Source organism: Carcharhinus amblyrhynchos, chromosome 11 (assembly GCF_965287045.1).
Source record: "Carcharhinus amblyrhynchos chromosome 11, sCarAmb.v2.hapA, whole genome shotgun sequence".
NCBI lineage: Eukaryota > Metazoa > Chordata > Chondrichthyes > Carcharhiniformes > Carcharhinidae > Carcharhinus > Carcharhinus amblyrhynchos.
The window spans coordinates 91,983,173-91,999,086 of NC_137334.1; the positions used below are offsets into that span (position 1 = coordinate 91,983,173).

The window sequence follows — 15,914 nt, forward strand, 5'->3', positions numbered from 1 at the left end:
TCAAACTATGATCCCTCGTTAAAACCAGCCTCCCATCCATTGACTCTGTCTACACATCCCGCTGCCTCGACAAAGCAGCCAGCATAATCAAGGACCCCACGCATCCCAGACATTCTCTCTTCCGCCTTCTTCCTTCGGGAAAAAGATATAAAAGTCTGGGGTCAGGTACCAACTGACTCAAGAACAGCTTCTTCCCTGCTGCTGTCGGATTTTAGAATGGATTTACCTCACATTAAGTTGATCTTTCTCTACACACTAGCTATGACTGTAACACTACATTCTGCACTCTCTCGTTTCATTCTCTATGAACGGTATGTTCTGCCTGTATAGCGCGCAAGAAACAATACTTTTCACCGTATGTTAATACATGTGACAATAATAAATCAAACCAAAAATGTTCTGGACTCCCCCACCATCAGGAACATTCTTTCTGAATCCACCCTGTCTAACTCTGTTCGAATTTTATTAGTCTCTCCTTAGAACAGAGAAGGTTAGGAAAGATTTAATAGAATTGTTCAAAATCCGGAAAAGATTTGATAGCGAAACTGTTTCCATTGAGATGGCCAGTCACAGGTAACCAAAGGATACAGGTTCATGATAATTAGCAAAAAGAATCAAAGGGAAATAGAGAGAAATATTTTTTATGCGGCAAATTATTGAGCTGAAAGGGCAGTGGAAGCAAATTCAATGCTGACTTTCAGATGAAAATTGCAAATATACTTGAAGTGGAAAATATTTGTATTGCTCTAAGGAAAGAGCGGGGGAGTGGATTAATTGGAAAGCTCTTTCAAAGAGTCTGCATGGGCACAATAGGCCGACCACCTTCTCTCTGTGTGATGAGATTCTCAAACCTTGAGCGAGGGAACACGGAGACATTTACAATTGTAAGGCATGGTGAGAAGGAGGATGTTTCCTCAGATAATCAAAATTAATACAATTCTGTTTGCAGGCTGGAATGTTCAAGAGGAGAGTGTAATGTGTATCAGCTGGGATGGCAGCGATGCAAGGACTATTAACCCTTCCCTTCCCTGGAGAAGGTGTTACATTTTCACAGGGTCATATTGAGAAGCTGCGTGTGTGTTAGTGTGTGTGTGTGTGTGTGTGTGTGTGTGTGCTTATGTGTGTGTGTGTGTGTGTGTGTGTGTGCTTATGTGTATGTGTGTGTGTGTGTGCGTCTGTGTGTGTGTGCGTCTGTGTATGTGTGAACACAATAAAAACAAGAACAAAGAACAGTACAGCACAGGAACAGGCCCTTCGGCCCTCCAAGCCTGCACCGATCATGTGTTCCTAACCAGACCATCCATTTGTATCCCTCTATTCCCAGTCTGTTCATGTGGCTATCTAGATAAGCCTTAAATGATCCTAGCGTGTCTGCCTCAACCACCTTGCTTGGTAGTGCATTCCAGGCCCCCACCAACGCTGCAATGAAGTTATTGTGAAAACCCCCCAGTCACCACACTTTAGGTGCACTGAGGGAGAATTTAGCATGGCCAATACACCTAACCAGTACATCATTCAGGCTGTGGGAGGAAACCAGGGCACCCGGAGGAAACCCATGCAGATTCAGCACAGACAGTGGCCCAAGTTGAGAATCGAACCCAGGATTCCTGGCGCTGTGAGGCAGCAGTGCGAACCATAATGCCACCATGCCACCCTTGTTCTTGTTTGTCTCTTGTTCTTGTTCTGGTCTCCTCCTTGAACACAGTAAGAAGTCTTACAACACCAGGTTAAAGTCCAACCAGTTTATTTGATAGTAAACCCACAAGCTTTCGGAAATGGTGTCCCTTCTTCAGGTGTGTGAGAACCTTCCACACACCTGACGAAGGAAAACCGCTTCCAAAAGCTTATGGGATTACAATCAAATAAACTGGTTGCACTTTAACCTGGTGTTGTGAGACTTCTTACTGTGTTTACCCCAGTCCAACGCCGGCATCTCCACATCAAGACTCCTTCTTGAAGCCAACTCCACAAAAATTCAGGCAAAACTCCTGAAAATGTAGCTAAGATGGACTGGAGACTGTGTCAATGGCCAAAATCCATCTCCCCCCAAAGACTTGCTGCCTTAACTCTCAAATGGTCAAAGTGCCAGGGGAGGAAAAAGAAAATATTTCAAAGATGCTCTGAAATTCTCCTTGAAATTCTCTACCGCAGCATTGACAGGAGAGACTGGGGAGAATTTGCAACCAACTGTTTAAAATGTCGACAACTCATCCATCAAGCTGCACCGTGCTTTGAGTCACAAAGCCTTCACGATGAGGCAGAGCAACAGCAGGGAAGGAATCAAATCCTGTAGCCCAGATCCCACTACCTGCTGGTATGCCCAGCTCCACGGATTCCGAGATCTGAGGGTCTAGAATTAGCCCAAGAGCTCATGTGAAGAAACAAGGCAGAAACTCGCGACCCTGAGTTGACACCGCCTTCGAATCGAGGGGTAGCTAACGGCAACAGAATTCCAAAGAATCACAACACTTTGGGTGAAAAAATATCACAGCTCAGTGACGAAGATTGATCCGTTGACTGAAAGTGTCCCCCCGACCCCTGTTCTCGATTCCCTTGGCAGGAAATCAACCTCTCAGTGTTCAGCCTGCCAACCCCCTTGTAACTTTCAATGTGATTGCCTCATTCTTCTTGACCCCAGAGAATAATAGCCCAATTTACGCAGCCTCTTATGGCAGGACAACCCACTCATCCCCCAGAAAAATTGAGTGAACCTTCACTGTAACCTCTCCAATACAAGTCTATCCCTCCTGAAGTGTGGAGACGGAAATCACGCACACTGTTTCCAATGTGGTCTCAGTAATAAGAACATAAGAACATCAGAAATAGGAGCAGGAGTAGGCCATCTAGCCCTTCGAGCCTGCCCCGCCATTCAATAAGATCATGGCTGATCTGTCGTGGCTCAGTTCCACTTTCCCGCCCTCTCCCCATAACCCTTAATCCCCTCGCTTATCAAAAACCCATCAACCCGCGTCTTAAAAATATTTAGCGAGGCAGCCTCCACCACTTCAACGGGCAGAGAATTCCAGAGATTCACCACCCTTTGAGTGAAGAAGTTCCTCCTCAACAACTGCAACTAGACTTGTTCAATCTGAAAAGGGGAAATAAGTGGAGAAGGCGATATTGGCCGAGGTTTTCCTGCCCTGCCTGCCAGTGGGACTTTCTGGTGACAGCTGCCCTCCCCCCACATCCCCGCCCCACTCCCCTACCCCCCAAACTCCCTGCCCTGCACTCCCTGTCCACTCCCTCACTGCCCACCCGCTCCCCTCTCCCTGCCCGTCCCTCTTTCCCACCCACCCCCACTCCCTGCCCGCCCCCCACTCTCCTTCCCATTCCCCGCCTGTCCCCCCAACCCCTGCCTGCCCCCCACTCCCTCTCCCATTCCCCGCCTGCCTGCCCAGTCCAATCCTCCTCTCCCCGCCCCCCACCCTCCTCACTTACCCCTATCCACACCCTTCCTGCCCCTTCCCTCCCCACTACCCCCCAACTCTCTTGTGCTCCCTCACTCTACTCCCCCATATCCCCACCCCACCCGAAAAGGCATATCCTCAGCAACAGAGAGTGCAAGGAAAACAAGACCCCGAGGACATCGGCGGGACTGGAAGATCCCACCACATTGCCAATGGCAGGAATCCTATGCCATCAGAAAGTAAGTCATGGTAGGTGGGGGGGGGGGTGGAGGGAGGAAATCTCGAACATTGAGAAGGCTGAAGGATATTGACTGGGGATATTGATTGGGGATATTGATTGGGAATATTGATTGGGGATATTGATTACAATGGGCTGTCTCTCAGTTTGAGGGACTCCTGAGATGCCAGGTTGGGAAATGAAGTGCCTCCATGTTGCTGTGACAGATTCCATGGTCACATTGTGGCTCATTCCCTCGTGTCCCATTTCCGGAGATTTATCCACGCTTTGTGTGGATTCAGATATCCAGGGTCTGCATGGTGCCATCATTCCATCCATCTGCATTGCTTCCTTTTGATTTGTTCAGGGGGTGTATGGATGTTGCTGGCTGAGCATTTATTACCCATCCCTAATCGCCTTTGAACTGAATGGCTCACTTGGCTATTTCAGACGGGGGTTAAGAGTCATTGCTATGGGTCTGGAGTTACATATAGGCTGGTATTTTACAACCTCGCCCACCCTGATTTTGGGGCAGGCAAGGTGGTAGAATTCCGACCGGAGGGTATATAGGTGGAGGAGAGGGGGCTATTGTGGTGGAGGGGGTAAATGGGTAGGAGGATTATTGAAGGGGAGGGGGTATATTGTGGGGAGGGGGCATATGAGTTGGGGGATTATTGTAGGGGGGGGGGATTGAGGTGGAGGGAGTATATGTGTAGGGGGGCTATTGTGGTAGAGGGGTTATATTGGTGGGGGAGAGGTATTGTGGGAGAGGGGATATATGGGTAGGGGAGGTGGTATTGTGGGGTAGGGATATTGTGGGAGAGGGGTTGTATGGGTGGGGGAGGGGGTATTGTGGGGAAGGGGGTGTATGTGTGGGGGAGGGGCATTGTGGGGAATGAGGTGTATGTGTGGGGGAGGGGGTATTGTGGGGGAGAGGTATTGTGGGAGAGGTGGGGTAAGTGTGGGAGAGGGGGTATTGTGGGGGAGGGGTATTATGGGGGAGGTGGTGTATGTGTGGGGGAGGGGTATTGTGGGGGAGGGGTATTGTCGGGGAGGGGTTATTGTGGGGGAGGGGGTATTGTGGGGGAGGGGTATTGTGGGAGAGGTGGTGTATGTGTGGGGGAGGGGTATTGTGGGGAAGGAGGTGTATGTGTGGGGGAGGGGGTATTGTGGGGGAGGGGTATTGTGGGAGAGGTGGTGTATGTGTGGGGGAGGGGTATTGTGGGAGAGGTGGTGTATGTGTGGGGGAGGGGTATTGTGGGGGAGGGGTATTGTCGGGGAGGGGTTATTGTGAGTGAGGGGATATAACTTTCAAAAGTTAATTGGGGGAGTCTGTGGGAAGGCAAAGGGACACCTGGTAAGTGGCAGCTTTCAAAGTGTGTTAACCAGGGTTCAGGGTAAACACATTCCCCTTAGAATGATGGGCAAGGCTGGCAGAAGTAGGGAACCCTGGATAACTCAGGATATTGAGACCCTGGTCAAGAAGAAGAAAAAGACACATGACATGCATAGGCGGTTAGAATCAAGTGAATCCCTTGAAGAGTATATCGGGTGTAGGCGTAGAGTTAACAGAGAAATCAGGAGGGCAAAAAGCAGACACGAGATTGTTTCGGCAGGCAAGGCAAAGGAAAATCCAAAGAGCTTCTACAAATACATAAAGGATGAAAGAGTAACAAGGGAGAGAGTAGGGCCTCTGAGGATCAACAAGGTTATCTATGTGCAGATCCACAAGGGATGAATAAGATCCTAAATGAATACTTTTCATCAGTATTTATTATTGCGAAAGGCATGGATGTTAGGGAACTTGGGGAAATAAATAGTGATATCTTGAGGAGTGTACATATTACAGAGAAAGACGTGTTAAGATTCTTAAAGCTCATCAAGGTAGATAAATCTCCGGGACCTGATGAATTGTATCCCAGGATGTTGTGGGAGGCTAGGGAGGAAAGTGCGGGTCCCCTAGCTGAGATATTTGAATCATTGATAGTCACAGGTGAGGTGCCTGAAGATTGGAGAGTGGCAAATGTTGTGCCTTTGTTTAAAAAGGGCTGCAGGGAAAAGCCTGAGAACGACAGGCCAGTGAGCGTCACGTCTGTGGTGGGTAAGTTGTTGGAAGGTATTTTGAGAGACAGGATCTACAGGCATTTAGAGACACAAGGACTGATTAGGGTCTGTAAGCATGGCTTGGTAAGTGGAAAATCATGTCTCGCAAATTTAATTGAGTTTTTTGAATGGGTAACCAAGAAGGTAGATGAGGGCAGTGGAGTAGATGTTGTTTACATGGACTTTAGCAAGGCCTTTGACAAGGTACCACATGGTAAGTTGTTGCATAAGGTTAAATCTCACAGGATCCAGGATGAGGTATCTAAATGGATACAAAATTTGCTCTTGACAGAGGGTGGTTGTAGAGAGTTATTTTTCAACTGGAGGCCTGTGACCAGCGGTGTGCCCCAGGGATCAGTGCTGGGTCGACTGTTATTTGTCATTTATATTAATGATTTGGATGAAAATATAGGAGACATTGTTAGTAATTTTGCAGGTGACACCAAGATGGGTGGCATAATGGATAATGAGGAAAGTTATCTCCAATTGCAACAGGATCTTAATCAATTGGGCCAGTGGGCTGACGAATGGCAGATGGAGTCTAATTTAGATAAATGCGAGGTGATGCATTTTGGTAGATTGAATCAGGGTAGGACTTACTCAGTTAATGGTAGGGCATTGGGGATACCCTATCATTTGTTACAGAACAAAGAGATCTAGGGGTACATGTCCATAACTCCTTGAAAGTGGAGTCACAGATGGACAGAGTGGTGAAGAAGGCATTCGGCATGCTTGGTTTCATTGGTCAGAACATTGAATACAGGAGTTGGGACGTCTTGTTGAAGTTGTACAAGACATTGGTAAGGCCACACTTGGAATACTGTGTACAGTTTTGGTCACCCTATTATAGAAAGGATATTATTAAACTAGGAAGAGTGCAGAAAAGATTTACTAGGATGCTACCTGGACTTGATGGTTTGAGTTATAAAGAGAGGTTGGATAGACTGGGACATTTTTCTCTGGAGCGTAGAAGGCTGAGGGGTGACCTTATAGAGATCTATAAAATAATGAGGGGCAGAGATCAGCTAGATAGTCAATATCTTTTCCTAAATGTGCCGGGGCATGGGGGGGTCTAAAACTAGAGGACATAGATTTAAGGTGAGAGGGGAGAGATACAAAAGTGTCCAGAGGGGCAAATTTTCACACAGAGGGTGGTGAGTGTCTGTAACAAGCTGCCAGAGGTAGTAGCAGAGACAGGTACAATTTTGTCTTTTAAAAAGTATGTAGATAGTTACATGGGTACGATGGGTATACAGGGATATGGGCCAAATACGGGCAATTGGGATTAGTTTAGGGATTTAAAGAAGAGGGCGGCATGGACAGGTTGGGCTGAAAGGCCTGTTTCCATGCTGTAAACCTCTATGATTCTATATGGGTGGGGGGGAGGGGGTAATGGTTAATACTGATGGGGGGGAAGTCGGCCAGAGCAGCAGACAGCACAGCCTGGGAGACACTGATTAAAAACACAAAGCGTTCTTTCTTCACAGAGTCAGCAAGGTTATTGAGGATAAGCGGACACTCCGCTAATGGCTGCTATTCACTGCTTTAATTACTGTGATCAGGAAACTGGGTCACAGAAGAAAACTACCTCAGATAGTCATTCCAGCACCATCTGTGACACAATTAGAAAGATTTGCGTTTATATAGCACCTTTACCTCCTCAGGGCTCTCCGAAACACTTTGCAGCCAATTAGGGGTAGTTTTGCTGCAGTGTAACCGAGCAGCCGTTGGGTGCACTGCAAACTCACACAAGAAAAAACGAGCAAAGAATTATTTCAGCAATTAAACTGTTGGGGTGGCACGGTGGCACGGTGGTTAGCACAGCTGCTTCACAGCTCCAGGGACCCGGGTTCAATTCCTGTTAGCAAGGTGGTTAGCACTGCTACTTCACAGCTCCAAGGACCCGGGTTCGATTCCCGTCTCAGGTCACTGTCTGTGTGGAGTTTGCACATTCTCCTCATGTCTGCGTGGGTTTCCTCCGGGTGCTCCGGTTTCCTCCCACAGTCCAAAGCTGTGTGGGTTAGGTTGATGCTAAAATTGCCTCTTAGTGTCATGGGATGCTTAGGTTAGAGGGATTAGCGGGTAAATGTTGGAGGGATATGGGGGCAGGGCCTGGGTGGGATTATGGTCGGTGCAGACTCGATGGGCCGAAGGGCCTCTTTCTCCACTGTAGGGTTCTATGATTCTATGAAAACAGCCCGATCCTTTACTCAGATAAATACATTAATAACAGCTGAAAACACAGAACTGGGATTGAGCCCAAGTAATCTTACCATTGGAGGAAATTATAGCATTAAGTCAATAGAGTGGTTAGCACTGCTGCCTCACAGTGCCAGGGACCTGAGCTTAATTCCGGTCTCAGGTCACCCTCTGTGCAGAGTCTGCGTGTTCTCCCCATGTCTGCATGGGTTTCCCCCCACAGTCCTGTACCGGTTAGGTTGATTGGCCATAGCAAATTAACCCTAGTGTCAGGCGGACTAGTTGGGGTAAATATATGGGGTTATGGGAATAGGATCTGGGTGGAATTGCGGTCGGTACAGACTCGATGGGTCGAATGGCTTCCTCCTACAGTACAGGGATTCTATGACTAGTAATCAGAGGTCCAGGCCACTTCTCTGGGGGCATGGGTTCAAATCCCAGCTGGTGGAATTTTAATTCGTTTAATAAATTCTGGAATATAAAGCTGGTTCCAGTGATGGTGACTATCGATTGTTGAGAAGTCCGATCTGGTTCACTAATGTCCTTTAGGGAAGGAAATCTGCCTACATGTGGTTCCAGATCCACAGTAATGTGGTTGGCTGTTAACTGCGGTCTGAAATGACCAAGTGAGACACTCAGTTCAAGGGTAGTTGGGGATGGACAATAAATACTGGCCCAGCCAGCGATGCCCACGTCCCGTGAATGAATAAATAGAATCTTTCCCAGTTCTTTGGCTTGACTCACTGAACTCTCTCACCTTCCTTTCTGTATCTTTTATCCTTTCGCAATCTTTTCTCCTCTTTCTCCGTCCCCAGCCACTACCACTCTCGCTCTAGCTCCCTCTCTCCAGACTAAAACTAACCTCGCAATAACAGGAACCCCCGCTCCCTCCCTCAAAAGCATACCGGGTGTAACAGCCAGACATCACAATCATACCCAACGCTGTTCCCCCCCCCGAAGTGGTTGGAGCAGTGACTGTAACCGAGTGTTCATATTTCTGTACTGAGCACTCTCACTGAATCCTGTTAATTATTCCAGAATATACACACACTGCTCAGACTCCAGTCCTGTGCTGTAAAACTAGCTTCTGTCTTCAGGCTCCATAAAGCAGAATTTAGATCCATTTGTCTTTAGGAGTTAAGGTTAAAACGGAATGTATTTTTAAGCCTTCACTGTGATGTGCCTGAGTGCATGGTGACTAATTGTTCACAGCTCAGGGAAGCAGCTGTCCCTGCCATCCCATCCCCCCACTCCCTGTGCCACCTCCCCCCCCCCACCAGCAGCCCCCTCCTGTCCCCACACCCCACCCCTCCCTGTTGCCCTGTCACCCCCATTTTCCCTGTCACCCCCATTTTCCCTCTCACCCCCATTTTCTCTGTCTTCCCCATTTCCCTCTTGCCCCATTCTGCCCATCTCCCTATTCCTCCTCGCCCTCACCTCCCCCCGTTGCCCCTGTTTCCTCCTTGTCCTGTTTTCCCATTCATATCACCTATTTCTCCCTCACCCCCATTTCCTTTTTGCCACGTGTCTCCCTGTCACCCCCATTTCCTTACTGCCCCATTTCCTTATTGCCCCACTTCCTTTATCCCCATTTCCTTATTGCCATGTCTCCCTGTCACCCCAATTCCCTATTACCCCATTTTCCCTGTTTCCCCATTGCCCCATTTCCTTATTGCTATGTCTTTCTGTCACCCTCATTTCTCCCTTGCCCTGTTTCTCCCTCACCCCCATTTCCCTGTCGCCCCAGTGTCCCACTGTACTGAGGGAGTGCTGCACTGTCAGAGGGTCAGTACCGAGGGAGTGCCGCACTGTCAAAGGGTCAGTACTGAGGGAGTGCCGCACTGTCAGAGGGTCAGTACTGTGGGAGTGCCACACTGTCAGAGGGTCAGTGCTGAGGGAGTGCTGCACTGTCAGAGGGTCAGTAGTGAGGGAGTGCCGCACTGTCAGAGGGTCAGTGCTGAGGGAGTGCTGCACTGTCAGAGGGTCAGTACTGAAGGAGTGCTGCACTGTCAGAAGGTCAGCACTGAGGGAGCGCTGCACTGTCAGAGGGTCAGTACTGAAGGAGTGCCACACTGTCAGAGGGTCAGTACTGAGGGAGCGCTGCACTGTCAGAGGGTCAGTACTGTGGGAGTGCCGCACTGTCAGAGGGTCAGTGCTGAGGGAGTGCCGCACTGTCAGAGGGTCAGTGCCGAGGGAGTGCTGCACTGTCAGAGGGTCAGTACTGAGGGAGTGCCGCACTGTCAGAGGGTCAGTGCTGAGGGAGTGCCGCACTATCAGAGGGTCAGTTCTGAGGGAGTGCTGTACTGTCAGAGGGTCAGTACTGAGTGGTTACATTACAGTGAGAAATCTCACAACACCAGGTTGAAATCCAACAAGTTTACTTGGTAGTATAGACCACTAGCGGCTAGTGGCTTGCGCTACCAAATAAATCTGTTGGACTTTAACCTGGTGTTGTGAGACTTCTTACTCCAGTCCAACGCCGGCATCTCCACATCAACGTTACATTACAACAGTAGTTGCTTTTCCGAAGTAAGTGCTTGGCTGTAAATACTTTGGCACATACAGGTGTTAGGAATCGTGCAATAGGAATGAAATGTCTTTGTTTAGCCGCCCACCCACCATTCCTTCGCTCTCTGTCCGACCAGATTGTGAGCCGGACTGACAGATAAAAAAGCTGGGAAATCACAGTGACATTGAAATGTGTGCACGTTGCCCCACCTGCCTTCATGGCCAGTGGGACAGAGATGTAAGTGTGATTGAAGTGCTGCCGGAGAGTGTTGATACTGTCAGCGCTGGAAGGGTTAACGCCTTGTCTCTGTGACAGCCTCGGCTGTGGAAGGGACCATTTAAACCATGGAAAGGGAGCTGAGTGAATTAGAAAAACAGAGCTGTGCTGCTGCTGGGGATAGGGTTTCCATGAAGCACATACACAGGGGCAGCTCTCCCCTCACCCTCTGACCTGGCTGCTGATAGCGGGGGTGGGAGATGTTACAGTGATGTGTGTGTGTGTGTGTGTGGAGGGGGGTTGGTGGTGTAGTATTTGCTAAGATTGTCAGACCTGGTGTGAAACTAGCTCAGGGGGAACTCCCCTCCCTCTCTCTCTGCTTCCCTCAGCTAGTTGGTAGGTTCTGAGAGAGTGAGGTAATGTTCCCAATATTTGGTCCAGTTGGGGTATTTTTTTGTGGTTGTGTTGTGGGCTGAGATTCTGGGCATAAAGAGGGAGGGGAGAGAGACAGAGAGGAGAAGCGGGGTGGGGGTGGGGCAGGAGGAGGGAGGGGGCACAGTGCCAAGTGAAGGTTGATGTTGCAGGAAGGGGGAGGGGATTAGGGTCTCCTGAGTATTTCTCTCTCTCTCTCTCTCTCTCACACACACACACACACACAGAGGCAAACAAAGCGCTTGGGCAGACGAGGAAGAATCGAGGGGAGAGGGCAAAAGCCCTCAAGCGGAGGGGCTGGAGAGAGGGGGAGCCTGGAGCGGAATGGACGCTTGACCAAGAGACACCACAGAGAGAGACACACATCTCCCATCCAGAAGGAGCCTGGAGTCTGAATGCTGGTGGGTATCTCTGTATAGCTCCTGTCTCAGTGTAATTGTGAGGGGGGTGGGGGTGGGGGGGATCTGTGAATGGCAAAGCCAGGGGAGTGTGAGGGGGAGGGGGATTTGTTGGGGGGGGGAAGTGGGAGGGGGATTTGTGGGGGGTGGGGGGACATGTGTAAATCTCTACTTTGTTTTAGCGCAGGAAAACACTGGGATGTCCCTGCTCCCCCGACAGAGAACCAGGGACATCCCAGTGTCCCGATGCTAAAACAAAGCTGATGTGAGAGATAGGGGGAGGGGGAGGGAGGGTGTCTGGGTGTGGGTGGGGGGTATGGGTTGTGGGGGGGGGGGTGGTGGTGTGGGGTTATCAGCCGCCGGGGATCCAGGCGGACAGTGAGGGTGGGTGACTTCTCCCTGCTGTCAATGTTATCCTCCCCACAGCTGCTCACAATGCTGCTGCCAGCTTTTGTTTCCAGCTGCTGGGAGGGTCACTGCCTGAAATGAGTGTGGGTGGGGAGGGAGGGGACACAGATAGAGAGATTGGGGGAGGGGGGGAAGGGGGCAGCAGCACGGGGGAGCGGGGGGGGAGCAGAGGCAGAGGCTCGGAGAGAGAATCCTCGCTCTCTGACAGCAGCAGCGGAAAAGGCAAAAACAAAGGGATGTTTGGTTCAAACAGCAGCGACACAAATAACCATCGAGGCTCCGTTACTGACTCTGTAATTCTGCCTCAAAAACGGCTCACACACACACACATACACACTGACACACACATACACACACATACTGACACACACATACTGACACACACATACACACTGACACACACACACACTGACACACACACACTGACACACACACACACTGACACACACAGACACACTGACACACACACACACTGACACACATACTGATACACTGACACACACACTGACACACACACACACACATTGACACACATACTGATACACTGACACACACACAGATACTGACACACACAGACACACTGACACACATACACACACACACCCTGACACACACACCCTGACACGCTGACACCCTGACACACATACACACCCTGACACACACACCCTGACATGCTGACACCCTGACACACACACACATACAGACACACACACTGACACACATACACACACACATTGACACACACATACACACACCCCGACACACACACCCCGACACACACACCCTGACACACACACCCTGACACGCTCACACACACACCCTGACACCCTGACACACATACACATACTGACACACACACATACACACACTGACACACATATACACACTGACACACACACACACTGACACACACACAGACACACACACACACATACACACTGACACACACAGACACACACACACTGATACACACACTGACATGCACATACACACTGACACACACACATACATACATACTGACACACATACACTGGCACACACTGACACACACACACATACACACTGACACACATACACTGGCACACACTGACACACACACACATACACACTGACACACATACACTGGCACACACTGACACACACACACACACTGACACACACACTGACATGCACATACACACTGACACAGACAGGCATACATACTGACACACACACAGACACACACACACACTGAAACACACACACAGACATACGCACACACTGACACACACACACGCACTGACACACACACTGACACACATACACACTGACACACACAACACTGAGACATACAGTCACACACTGACACACACACAGACACACATATACACATTGACACACACACATACTGATACACACATACACACACACTAACACATACAGTCACACACTGACACACAATCACACACTGACACACACACACTGACACACACACGGACATGCACCTTGACACACATACACTCACTGACACACATACTGATACACTCACTGACACACACACTGACACACTCTCTCTCTCACACACACACACACACTGACACACACACACGAAGCGGCAGTGCTCTCACTGCCAGTTCCTGGATTGTGGGAATCATCAATTTCTCACTCGGACAGCTTAAAGCAAGCTGAAAATGATGGAACCTCAGAGAGAGGGAGGGGGAGTGTGTACAGAGAGAAGGATGGAGAGATTCAAACAATGGCAATAATGGAGAAGGTTTTGTGTGTGAGGGTGTGTTGGCAGAGGTGTGTGTGGAGTTATGAATGTGTCAGTGTTTGGTGTTGTGTGTGTATGTGGGGGATTGTGTGTGTGTGTGTGTGTGTGTATGATGGGGGGTGGGAAACAGGAGGTTGCTGGAGATGTAAAGATGGGGGTTGTGTGGGGGCAGGGGAGTTTGAGAGGGTTTGGCAGTGTACGTGGATGTGTGGGCGGTGAGTGTGTGTGGGGGTGGTTTTGTGTGTGTGTGTGCATGTGTATGGGGGTGATGTTGTGTGTGTGTGTGTATGTGTGTGGGGGTGACGGTGTGTGTGTGTGCGTGTGTATGTGTGTGGGGGTGATGGTGTGTGTATGTGGGGGTGATGTGTCTGTGTGCGTGGGTAATGGTGTGTGTGTATGTGCGTGTGTGTGGGGGTGATGTTGTGTCTGTGTGTGTGTATGTGTGTGGGGGTAATGGTATGTGTGTGGGGGTGAGTGTGTGTGTGTGTGGGGGGGTGATATGGTGTGTGTGTGTGTGTGTGTGTGTGGGGGTGATGGTGTGTCTGTGTGTGTGTGTGTGTGTGTGGGGGGGTGATATGGTGTGTGTGTGTGTGTGTGTGTGGGGGTGATGGTGTGTCTGTGTGTGTGTGTGTGTGTGGGGGGGGTGATGGTGTGTCTGTGTGTGTGTGTGTGTGTGGGGGGGGGTGATGGTGTGTCTGTGTGTGTGTGTGTGTGTGTTGGGGGGGGTGAAAGAGAGAAAGGGAGGCTGAGGAGGATTCACACAGTGGATACACTTTGATTCCCTCATACCGGCCTCACCTGCTATTACTGGAGCTTTTGTGTCAAAAGCCATCCCTGTTCATATGTGTGCATTCAAAGCTCAGGAGCGAGACGGGAACCAAAAACACTGCCCTGTGAGAGAGAGAGGGCTGCCCTGTGAGAGAGAGAGCGCTGTCCTGTGAGAGAGAGAGTGCTGTCCTGTGAGTGAGAGAGGGCTGTCCTGTGAGAGAGAGAGGGCTGTCCTGTGAGGGAGAGAGGGCTGCCCTGTGAGTGAGAGAGCGCTGTCCTGTGAGAGAGAGAGCGCTGTCCTGTGAGAGAGAGAGCGCTGTCCTGTGAGAGAGAGAGCGCTGTCCTGTGAGAGAGAGAGCGCTGTCCTGTGAGAGAGAGAGCGCTGTCCTGTGAGAGAGAGAGCGCTGTCCTGTGAGAGAGAGAGCGCTGTCCTGTGAGAGAGAGAGCGCTGTCCTGTGAGAGAGAGAGCGCTGTCCTGTGAGAGAGAGAGCGCTGTCCTGTGAGAGAGAGAGGGCTGTCCTGTGAGGGAGAGAGGGCTGCCCTGTGAGTGAGAGAGCGCTGTCCTGTGAGAGAGAGAGCGCTGTCCTGTGAGAGAGAGAGCGCTGTCCTGTGAGAGAGAGAGGGCTGCCCTGTGAGTGAGAGAGCGCTGTCCTGTGAGAGAGAGAGCAATGTCCGGTGAGAGAGAGAGGGCTGCCCTGTGAGTGAGAGAGGGCTGCCCTGTGAGTGAGAGAGCGCTGCCCTGTGAGTGAGAGAGGGCTGTCCTGTGAGGGAGAGAGGGCTGCCCTGTGAGTGAGAGAGCGCTGTCCTGTGAGTGAGAGAGCGCTGTCCTGTGAGTGAGAGAGGGCTGCCCTGTGAGTGAGAGAGCGCTGTCCTGTGAGGGAGAGAGGACTGCCCTGTGAGTGAGAGAGTGCTGTCCTGTGAGGGAGAGAGGGCTGCCCTGTGAGAGAGAGAGGGCTGCCCTGTGAGAGAGAGAGGGCTGCCCTGTGAGAGAGAGAGGGCTGCCCTGTGAGAGAGAGAGGGCTGCCCTGTGAGTGAGAGAGGGCTGCCCTGTGAGTGAGAGAGGGCTGCCCTGTGAGAGAGAGGGCTGTCCTGTGAGTGAGGGAGGGCTGCCCTGTGAGGGAGAGAGCTGTCCTGTGAGTGAGGGAGGGCTGTCCTGTGAGGGAGAGAGCTGTCCTGTGAGTAAGAGGGCTGCCCTGTGAGTGAGAGAGGGCTGTCCTGTGAGGGAGAGAGGGCTGCCCTGTGAGTGAGAGAGGGCTGTCCTGTGAGAGAGAGAGGGCTGCCCTGTGAGTGAGAGAGGGCTGCCCTGTGAGAGAGAGAGAGCGCTGTCCTGTGAGAGAGAGAGCGCTGTCCTGTGAGAGAGAGAGCGCTGTCCTGTGAGAGAGAGAGCGCTGTCCTGTGAGAGAGAGAGGGCTGTCCTGTGAGAGAGAGAGGGCTGCCCTGTGAGTGAGAGAGCGCTGTCCTGTGAGGGAGAGAGCTGTCCTGTGAGTGAGAGGGCTGTCCTGTG

The 15,914-nt window shown here is 50.7% G+C and overlaps 1 protein-coding gene across 3 annotated transcripts in view; it reads left to right on the forward strand.

Moving 5' to 3' along the window:
* Positions 1-11,240: 11,240 nt before the first annotated feature.
* tmem198ab (transmembrane protein 198ab) overlaps positions 11,241-15,914 on the forward strand; it is a 106,577-nt gene continuing 101,903 nt past the window's right edge. For all 3 annotated transcript variants that reach the window (XM_080199567.1, XM_080199570.1, XM_080199569.1), the window contains exon 1: positions 11,241-11,484. The gene's annotated coding sequence lies outside the window, so the exon portion shown is untranslated. The remainder of the gene's footprint in view (positions 11,485-15,914) is intronic.